At 39.9% G+C, this 7,877-nt stretch overlaps 1 pseudogene; it reads right to left on the reverse strand.

The window, feature by feature from the left end:
* Positions 1-5,816: 5,816 nt before the first annotated feature.
* On the reverse strand, positions 5,817-6,204 carry LOC123592456 (annotated as a pseudogene).
* Positions 6,205-7,877: the final 1,673 nt, after the last annotated feature.

Genomic DNA, 7,877 nt, shown 5'->3' on the forward strand with positions numbered 1-7,877 from the left:
CTTTTGGGATGAGCACTGGGTGTTGTATGGAAACCAATTTGACAATAAATTTCATATAATAAAAAATAAAATAAAATAAATAAATAAATAAATAAACATTAAAAAAAAAAAAAAAAAGACTGAGAGCTGGATTTAATCATCCCTTCCCTACATATATAAACATAAGGTTTAAACTTAAGGTTTATATCCCCTAGTTTTTTTATTACCTTATATAAAAATGAACATTGCAGCAGAATGCATGTCTGTATATATTGAGAGATCACCCTTATACATATATATTTATATATTTTTATCTATGACCTATCTAATCTGCCTATCAAACCTAGCTATCTATATATTTTCAAAAGTTACCATATGTCTGAAACAGTGGTGATGAGTAAGGCCTGTTGAGCCATGCTTTCTTATGGTTAAAGTGCTTCATAAAAGAACCAAAGTCCGTTTACAATTTTGGAAGGCAAAGTCTGATTTGTTTTACTGTATATAATTCAATTGATAAATATCGCAATTATTCATAACATTTTTATAGCAGCTTTGAAATGATATTGTGGAAAGAAAAAACATTTGCAAAATATGGATTTTTAAAGTTCATGGTTTGTAGGCACAGATGTTAAGAGCATTGTTTACATTAAAATCAATAACAATGAAAAATGGTTATTTGCTTTGTGATAAAATATTAACAATCCGTTTAATCTTCAGTGAAGAAACTCATTCGGACAAACAGTTATTTTATAGTTGTTATATGTTACTTTTGGGGGGGAAGGTTGGGTGAGGAAAGTATCCAGAGACTTTTTAAAACTAATTTAGGGTGCTGTTTAATATTGAGAGCCCAATCTCTACATGAATAACCAGCTTGCAAATGAGCAAATAGAATGGTTGAGATAAGGAATTGTAAATAATTTAGAAATGTAATAAATAGGCTTAAGTACCTCCTCCTCTTGAAGGGGCAATGCTCTAGGTTTTTTGGTGGCAGTCATTTGGTATTCTACTTAATAATTTTGAATTATAGAATTTTGTTTATTGTTCTTTTTGAAGAAATAAAATCTTGGCACATCTTTAAAAAAAGAAAAAAGAAGGAAATGTTCTGCAAATATTTAAAGAGCCTTCATAAGCAGGAGCACAGTGATAAAGTCCAATAAACCTTCATGTCATGCATTTATTTGAGTGCTATGTTCTAAGGTCTATACACCTATTATCTTCTTTAATCCCACCAAAGCACTTTAAGGAAGAAATTTCACAAATGTAAAAATTAAGGCAGGAAGATTAAGAAACTTACCCAAATCTCTGCAGCTTATAAATGGCAGAGTGGACATTTGAGTCCAGGTGTATCTGACTCAGATCCAAGCTCTCAACTATCTACTGTCTCCCAAATGGCAGAAGTCCTGCTGCCACTACTAAGCATCAGTCATTATTACCAAAGATTGTTTGGGTACTTCTTTATAGTGCAAACATCATGTGTAAAACATTCCCAAAAGTTTCCTCTGTACAAAAAAAGGCACTTGCCAGAGGAAGTATCCCTATACATTAATTGCCAACAACAAATCTTTATAATTAATCTATAATTTTTGTGCAATAGATGATCTTTAAGCAAGTATCTTTTATAAGTAGAATATGAGTAATGCAATCTGCATTAAAAATAGTCATGATGTGTGATAAGGATATAGGTGACTTGCTTTGGGGAGCTGACAGAGGGGAACAGGTATGTACGCAAACACACATGCACATGCCTTGGAAAAGTAGCCCTGCTATCACGAGAGAGAGAGGGAAGCACAGTGCGTGCTAGTTTCATTTCTAGCCTTGTACAAAGTCTTGTTAATATATTTTTAACCTGTATTTATTTAATTTAATTTAATTTAATTTAATTTAATTTACCTATCTATCTATATTTAAATTGAAATTAGTTAACATATAGTGTAACCTTGGCTTCAGGAATAGAACCCAGTGATTCATCTCTTACATATAACAACAAGTGCTCATCCCAGAAAAGTGTCCTCCTTAATGCCCATCATCCATTTAACCCATCCCCCCCATCGACCTCCCTTCTAGCAACCCTCAGTTTGTTCTCTGTATTTAAGAGTCTCTTATGGTTTGCCTCCCTCTCAGTTTTTATCTTATTTTTCCCTTGCCTTCCCCTATGTTCATCTGTTGAGTTTCTCAAATTCCACGTACGAATGAAATCATATGATATCTTTCTCTGACTTACTTATTTCCCTAACGACTTGTTAATATTGAAAGGCTCAAGCCTGGTGACCTGAGCTAGGTTATTACATAATCCTCTCTTGAGGCTGTGGCTGAATTGTGATGGAATTTTGGACCACTCCTGCCTCATTTCCCCGCATGATAGCCCATAAAGCTCTAGAGGTGTCAATTCTTCCTCCTAGCAGATAAGCAATACCTATCAGTTCTTGTGGGTAGACCTTTATTGCTTCCCCTCTGGCAATGGCTTCTGGGCTTCAGGAGCAGAGCTACCACCCTCCACATCTTTTAAAATGCAGTATGTTAGAAATGCAATCAGTTTGCACCCACCAGCACCTCCCTCCTTCTCCAGTTCCCAACCAAAGCTCTGGATATTCACAAATCATTATGACTGCTTAATTTCAGAGAATTCTGCTGAATTGCCTCTACATTTCTCTGGATTGGTAAATAGGGATGAGCCTAGCTGCCCACAACAGCTGCAAGCCCCAGTAACTATGAAAGCATGGTCTGTATCTGCATCCCAACCTACACTGACTGGGTGGACCCAACAACAGGAAACTGTGGGGCTCTGAATTTTCCTTCTGTAGTGTCATATTCTCCAAGCCCAGGAACTAAAGGAAAACAGAGCCATTGCCTTGTTGCCAGGGCAACCAAGCAGGTGCTCTGAATCTGGTGGTTCTTAACAAAATGCTCAATTTCTCCTTGCTGGGAGGCAGAGGTTGTTTTAGCTAGGGCAGAAGTTAGATCGCAAGTGCTCAGAACTAGAACAGTGTTTGCCATACGGCATCAGGAGGTCAGACACATCAGCTAAATCAGAATCCATTAGGGAAAGCTTACATTGGAAAGCTGGCAAGACAAAGAACTAATACTTAACCCAAATCCAGAGGTTGAGATTGCAGAACCAGGGTTTGAGATTCAGGCAAACTGGAGTTCATTTTACGGGAAGGTAGAATGCAAAGAAAGGTATCCAAGGGCACTGCTGTAAAGAACCTCAATGTGTTTGTAAGTGAAACCAAGACAGTATGAAACATAAACATTTGGGGGCGCCTGGGTGGCTCAGTCGGTTAAGCGGCCGACTTCGGCTCAGGTCATGATCTCATGGTCAGTGGGTTCGAGCCCCGCGTCAGGCTCTGTGCTGATAGCTCAGAGCCTGGAGCCTGCTTCAGATTCTGTGTCTCCCTCTCTCTCTGACCCTGCCCCGTTGATGCTCTGTCTCTCTCTGTCTGAAAAATAAACAAACATTAAAAAAATTAAAAAAAAAAAAACATAAACATTTGTCAGCTTCATAGCAAAGTGTAGCCTTCTATCTCCTACCCAGCTCTTAGGGTGATTTAAAATAGGCTTTGTTTCTAGTTTCAGGCCTGGGGTATACATGGTGAATCATATTATGGAAAAGCTCCTTCCTCAAGTTATGATATTATCTTGGTCTACTTTGGTCTACTTTGACCTCTGCTTCACCACAAACTTGCTGAAATCTTAAGCCCCTTCCTTCAGAAGGTCTTCTGTCCCAAAGTTTCGCCGATAAGCCTCAGACAAGGTCCTAATCAGCTCTTACTTAAGGCTCTGCAGACCTAAATGCAGTCTGACTGGCAAACAACCATACCAATGAACAAAAATCTAAATTCCTTGTCTTCAAGGCTTATCTCATCAGTTTCATCCTATTACCACAGCCTCCCATGTTTACCTCCTTTCAGCTTCACCAGTCTTTTTGTTCCTCAATCATCCCTACTTCCCACATCACCCATAAACCCAGGCCCTGCCCCAAATCCTGCATTTTATAGCTTTCCTTCCTCCATGCCACTCCCTATAGAATGAGGTCCACAGGCCAAGGGATGTGCCTATCAAAACCCAGTATCTCTCACTCTTCTAAATCACACATGAGATTGCTAGGACCACAGAAAGCTTTGTCCAAACAGCATCAAGCCTCCTCCTAGAGCCTGCAAGGACCTCTTCTGAGGTCTATCCTCCTGAGGCAACCACTCCCACTGGTATGTACATCTGTAGAGTCTGTGTTACAAGCATATCATGGAATATAATGAAATAAAAAATAATTATTAAATAACATGTTTGGTTAGGTCTGTCCAGAAATAAAGGGTTAAATTAAAAGCAGTGTCTTCAACTGTGCCCTGAAGGTCAACTCATTAAGGCTCTGTTAAACCAGAAAGACAGGGAACCTCAGAGCTCAACTTTCTCCCAAGACACCTTGACTGGTCTCCCCTTCAGTCAATGGACTCTGGGTCTATTTAGTTCTAGAAACTGGGTGAATTTTCATTGTAGCACTGATGTCAGTTTTCCAGCTCTCAAATTTTCTGTTATCCAAATCAAGCAATGCCTGATAGTTCTCCATGTATCTTGCCCCTAAAATCACTATAGGTACATCGCGGCCAATACACTCTAACTGCTATTCTGATTTTGATGTTCATTGCGTTAATTATGTACATCTTGCCTCTGAGAATTAAGTCCTGCCATAGGTCACTGTCATTCTGGAATCCCATTATCCTCATTAATATTAGGCAGCCTAATTTCCATTCCACATCTACAAGCATCACTTGCAGAGAACAGGCACCACTAAGCTTCCTAAAGAAACTGGAATACCCAGCACTAGTATATTTCCTATTGCCTTAGAGATAGGAGTGAGCTCTGAGTCTTTTAGGGAACATAATCAGCAACAGGTTCTCAGGTTGTACATAGTAAGTCCATTCTAATATTCTTGCCTTCCTGATCCATATGTCCTCACTGCTCAATATAATGCCAATACAACTGGCAACTTCACCTCACATACCCTGGGCCATTGTCATGACCGAGTTTAAAGAAGCCAACCTGACAGTTTGTTTAGAGCAACTCTAGGTTCTGGAACATTGAATCCTGAGTCATGGAAGATACCCCCATACCTGTGACTTCTCTCCTGTCCAGCCTTATATTCCCCTGATCTATTCTCAAAATTCACTCCTATACATATTCCCTTGTTCTCTGCTAATATATGTAATGGCCAGATTCTGTCATTTAATAGGTAGTCTGTTTCTTCCCTAAGCAGGAATGTACCCTTTCTCTCAGGCTATGCTGAATTATGACCCTGGTTATTGGCCTGGATGTGATGAGTTGTGGCAGAGGCAGCTTTTAAAGAGAACAAGTATCATCTTGTTAGGCACCTGCTTTAGGTGAGGGCATTGTACAGATTTAGGAAAGGGGAGGGTGTTTTCCTTTAGCAAAGGAAACAGGTATATTCCACTGTCCCAGGAATATTTCAGGGAAATTTTTAGTTGAGCGTTCTTAGGTTTACCCATTTAAATATCCTCATAACAGATTTTTTGTGCCCTCTTTCCTACCTGGCTCCTGGTTTTAATATAGTATATACATATTAAGCTACAAATTTAAATTCCTTTATATCTTTACTGTGCTTATAATTAGAATCTGGATCTGATTTTCAACCCATTCTACCCTGAGGCCAGACTGCCATTGATCCTGCTGGTTTTCAGAGGATCCCTTAAGTTAGCCATTAGCTGCCCAGAGTATATAATTTTATTTTTTTTTCTTTAATTTTAATTAAATTAAATTTAATTTTAATTAATTAAATATTAATTAATTAATTTTAATTAAAATTAAATTAAATTAAATTTTTAATATTATTTTATTTTATTTTTTTTTAAGAATTCAGTTTTTTATTGAACAGTTTACAGAAGAGGTTTATTAAAAAAGACCAAAGCCTATGTCATCATCAGACTCCTCTGATTCTTCTTTCTTTGTTTCCACTTTCTTCTCAGCTGGCACAGCCATGGTAGAAGGAGCAGTGCAGTGCCAGCTGCTGGGGCAGGTCAATCAACCCTACAGTGCAGATGAGGCTCCCAATATTGACATTGACCATGGCCTTTGCAAGCAAGCCCATCCAGAAAAGTTCAACATTTATACCTGCTGCTTTAATAAGGGCATTGATCTTATCCTCCAAGACTGTCACCTCATCATCATGCAGGATGAGGGCCAGTAGATGCAGGCGAGCTCCTAGACAAAGGCCATGGTGTGGGAGACTGCTGAGTGGGAGCTGCTGGGCCGCACCCCAATGCAGATTTCCCTGGGAGGAGTAAAGATGGTGGAAAAGTAGGGGGGTTGGGATTTCCCCTCATCCTTCCAACACAGTTGTATCCAAGTTAGATCACTTGGAACACCCAGGAATTCAATTTGTGGAGTGGCAGAAGGATCTCTATAGGTGGAGGGAAATAAGCTTGGTGAGATCGAAGTGCATGTATGTGCATTGGGGGAGATAAAACAGCTTAGGCATGAAGGGGAGGGAACTGCTTCTGTGGAGAGACAAAAGGAAGAGAAAGACAGAGGGGATGTGAAATTACAGTATTGAAATATTATGAAGGAAAACCTCCCCGGACCAAGGACTGGGGAACGAGAAATACGGAGAGGCCAGTTTCTATTTTGCAAACAGCCCTAGGAGCCGAAATTTCAGAGGTTTCAAAAGTCTGACTTTCTTCAGGCCACAGTTTACAGAAGAGGCATGCACCTGATGGAGAAGGAGCCAGCCCTGGGGTGCTATAGCAATTCAGGGGAGCACTGGGAGAGGACAGTCTCCTTCCTTGAGTTCTGTGGGAAGAGGGTATATTGCCAAGGATGAAAGGCCCTGCAGGCACCAGCCAAAGGCCCTTTATCTGCAGGGCACTACACCTGAACAGGGTTTGCATGGTGCAGGGCCCTTTAAGGCATCGGGTTTCGAATGCCAGCTAAGCACCTAGAAGATGAAGGATAACTGTGGAGCCAGGTAAGCTGATCACCCACGCCAGTTCTGTGAGGGCTGCCTGAATACCATGGTTGGAGACACCCGGTCCACCCGGAAGGAGAGATTGGAGTGTTGCCATTTTTCTCCCCAACAGCAACACATGAGACTTAAGGGAGCAGCATGGCAGCCCCCAGTGGAGGCGGGACCTCTTACACCAAACCCCACCCCTCCTTGCATGGCAACTGCTTACTTGAGGAAGACTGACACTGAGCCAACCAGTGTGTGTATATGTATATATACATATATGCATATGTATATGTATGTATATGTATATATGTGTATGTATATATATACATACATATTATATATGTATGCATGTGTATGTATATGTATATACATATGTATGCATATATGTACATATATATGTGTATATATATATATATACACACACACTTTTTTTTCCATTTTGTTTGTTTAATCAGGAATTTTTACTCTATTCTTTTTACACCTTTTCTATATCTTCTGCTTCTTTATTTTTCTTTCTATCTCAGGATTAAGCATTATAGTTTGCTTGACTCTCTGCTTGGTCTTCTTTTCTTCCCTTTCATTTTTCTTTTGTATGGGATCAGGCTTCCCCCTCCTTTCCTGTTTTTCCAGGGTTACCTCAATGAACAAATCAAAGCACACCTAGTTGAAGGTCCAACTACTCCACCACTACTAGCAAGGAGGAGCTTTGCAGAGGACTGACCAGTGGGACAGAGCAGCCAAATACGCAACAACAGAGTGCATGCAACACACTTCAAAAACACTTCCTAAAGTGCCAGGCTGTGGACAGTGTGTGACCCCTTTTTAATATAGTAGTACTTGCAGGTGCAGGACATATAACAAGTTATTAAAATATGTAAAAGAGAGGCGCCTGGGTGGCTCAGTCCGTTGAGCATCCAACTTTGGCTCAGGTCATGATCTC

This window comes from Leopardus geoffroyi, chromosome D4 (assembly GCF_018350155.1).
Source record: "Leopardus geoffroyi isolate Oge1 chromosome D4, O.geoffroyi_Oge1_pat1.0, whole genome shotgun sequence".
Classification (NCBI taxonomy): domain Eukaryota; kingdom Metazoa; phylum Chordata; class Mammalia; order Carnivora; family Felidae; genus Leopardus; species Leopardus geoffroyi.